Source organism: Anneissia japonica, unplaced genomic scaffold (assembly GCF_011630105.1).
Source record: "Anneissia japonica isolate Jap-2015-1 unplaced genomic scaffold, ASM1163010v1 scaffold10989_len2938_cov185, whole genome shotgun sequence".
Lineage (NCBI taxonomy): Eukaryota > Metazoa > Echinodermata > Crinoidea > Comatulida > Comatulidae > Anneissia > Anneissia japonica.
In genome coordinates this window covers 1-2938 of record NW_022742161.1, presented here as the reverse complement: position 1 = coordinate 2938, position 2938 = coordinate 1, and the positions used below count along the sequence as shown (strand labels likewise).

General features: G+C 31.5%; 1 long non-coding RNA gene across 1 annotated transcript; it reads left to right on the top strand.

Moving 5' to 3' along the window:
- The first annotated feature begins 270 nt into the window (after positions 1-270).
- Positions 271-2060, top strand: LOC117119069. Its single transcript, XR_004447124.1, has 3 exons — positions 271-400; positions 1260-1399; positions 1949-2060. It is a non-coding gene; the product is annotated as an uncharacterized LOC117119069 (long non-coding RNA).
- Positions 2061-2938: the final 878 nt, after the last annotated feature.

The following is a 2938-nucleotide window of genomic DNA, read 5'->3' as shown; positions in this document are numbered from 1 at the left end:
TTGGTTGTCAAAAAATTAACATGTTTTGGACAGGATTTGACCCACAACCTTTGCATTGAAGCTAAGACATCATCATATCCATCAAGCGTTCCATTAATCAGTTATTACTTGGTTGATTAGAAATTTGATACAATTTAGTATTAATTGAGAGGAAAAACAGATGCACTTTTACTTTTTGGGAAAGAAAAATTAAAAAGAAAAAATATATTTAATGATTGATTGAGTGAGTGAGTGAGTGAGTGATTGATTGATTGACTTATTGACAATTGTCTTTCAGATTGCTGAGTCTGTGTGGACAGTCCTTAAGGGAAATATAAACATCATTTTTACCATCTTGACAACAAGTATTTCTCTGATTTTTGGAGGTGGAACAGCACTCCTTAACTTAGTTATCTCATTTGTGAGTTCTTGGTTACCATTAATTTACAAGTTTTTAAATATCACATTTGACATGATAAATTTAAATTTAATGGTATGAAATGATTTTTTTCTATGATATGCTAACATTTTAATCTCTGTATTAAACAGTATATTCATTATAATATCTTAGTTGTATATTTATTGAAAATAAGAATGTAAATATAATTTCTCCCTATTTACAAACTGTATAAATATACAGTATTCTTTGAACATTAAATTTAAGGATTTTTGAACAGTAAATCTGCCAAGGAAGAAGTAAGTCTGCCATAAAAAATACTGAATTGCCTTTGTCTCCTTAAAAGTTGATTCCATGATCCCTTTAAAAGAGAAATTTAATGTTTCCACATATAAAATGTTTTCAAGGTTATAGTCAGTATCTTTAATTAATTGTAGCTATTTTACTGTTTTGCTGTTTCACTAATTGATTGTTTTAAAATATGTTTTAATGTACAGGGATATTTCAGCAAATGCTGCCATCTGTTTTTATGGTTCAATGAAATATATACCTGGATGATATAATGTAATTAGTTTCAGATTTATATCTTTAATAATAAGTGTATTTTATTTGCAATAATAAATTGATTTCATTTGAAACTTATGGTGATACTTTGCTTGTAAAAAATATATAATGTCCACTTAAAGTGTAACAAATAAGTATCCATTTGGAATTGATGATGAAATTACTAACATTTGTATGAATGTCCCATCAATTACATAGGAAATATCGGTCATATGTGTACATATATTAGTATGGTGTACATACTATATATCTAATGTAAATACTGTATATCAATCAAATAATGGTCACCATTTCAATGTAGAAATTGCTTTTATTTCAGGTTATTTTCATGACAACCTTGTTTTACTTGCTGAGCTTCAGTGATGACCAGTACAAACCGATGCAGTGGATATCAGGGCTTGCACCAACTGGACGATTTGGCAACAAAAAGTACAGTAATGCTGTTGAGGAAGCGATAAGGTAGGAGAAAGTGGATACCGAAACTGAAAAAATTGATAGCACATTATGACTATGTTTAGATTAGTGCTGAAGCTAGGTGTGATGTTGGTGTGGGTGTGGTTCCCGTGCCTGGTGATGACATTTGGAGTGTTGTCACTTAAGTTAACTTGAGTTGACCTAACTTAGCCACAGTGAAAGTTGTTGAGCTTTAATGTGTTGTTGCCAGCTGGGATTGGTCACATTTGAACTAGTTGAGAAGATAGAAATGTCAACCCAATCTATACCCAGGAGCAACATGCATATATTGCTTTAATTGATTTTTATAAGTTATGAACAATTTCATTCAAGGTGCAAGTCCACCCAGGCTAGTTCAGAATTCAGTGTAGCCACTGTGACACTGATTTCAGATTTTTTAGCTTGATTTTCAGTTGACTTAAAGAGTTCAAGAATGTGTTTGAATTTGTAGATGTGAAAAAGGAGAAAATAAATACAGCTTTAAGTAGTAGTACATTATTATTTATTTATTTGCTGTTGGAAATGCAAATGCTACTAAAAGGATTCTTATTTCAGGAGTGTGTTTGGAGCATCAATGAAGATGGCAGCATTTTATGGTTTGTTTACGTGGTTCACTCATACTCTCCTAAGCATGAGGATAGTGTACATACCAGCAGGTGAGGAGAACATTCATATTATTATATAATTTTAAACATAAAAAGTCTTGCCATTCCAAAACCAGCGTACTGTCGCTAAATGTTAAACTGTGTAATTAGTTTAAGAATTTGACACTGATAGTGTTGTATACTTTAGTTTGAGAATATAAATATATTAAAAAGTAAATTTTCTTGTGTGGACACTGATGCTTTGTTTGGCGTGGCAAGCCCCATATAGCTGATTATAAGGTTGAGGATTTCTGCATTTGTTGTGGTTCAACCTCTCTGCTTTATTTAAGGGTTGGAGCGACTTTCGCATGATTGTTTGCTTGTGTTTCTTGGGCAGTGCCCTTCATGTACATTTGTGGACCAGGAGTATAAAAGGGCTTGTGAGTGGTACTGATTATGATGAGCAATCATTGTTTGAGTGAGCCCTCTAGAGATATCTCATTTATCAAAACACTTTACGAAAATAGAAGGTGCATATTAGTGTTACATGGAACATTGTAATATTGTGTCTGATCATCTGTCTTGTTAATGAAAAGGGTTGTCGTGATGCAGTATTCATTATTACAATTACCTTGATTATGATGATCAATTATTGTTAGAGTGAGCCCTCTGTAGAGAAGTAATATTTTATACAGCTGTGCTTCATGTATTACATTATAATGCATACAAAAATTATCCATGGATATTTAAAGCGCAATAAAAATTGTATTGATTTTGATTTATGACGACAAATTAGCAATAATTCATTATAAGATATATTAGAAGGCTGCCTTAATGCACAATACATAATTGTGTATATGCTACTTCTCATTGGCTTCCATCTGTACCATTTTGTAAAAACCACAATAAGAATACCAAAAAACCTATCAAAAACGCACAAAAAAAAAAAAAAAAAAAAAAA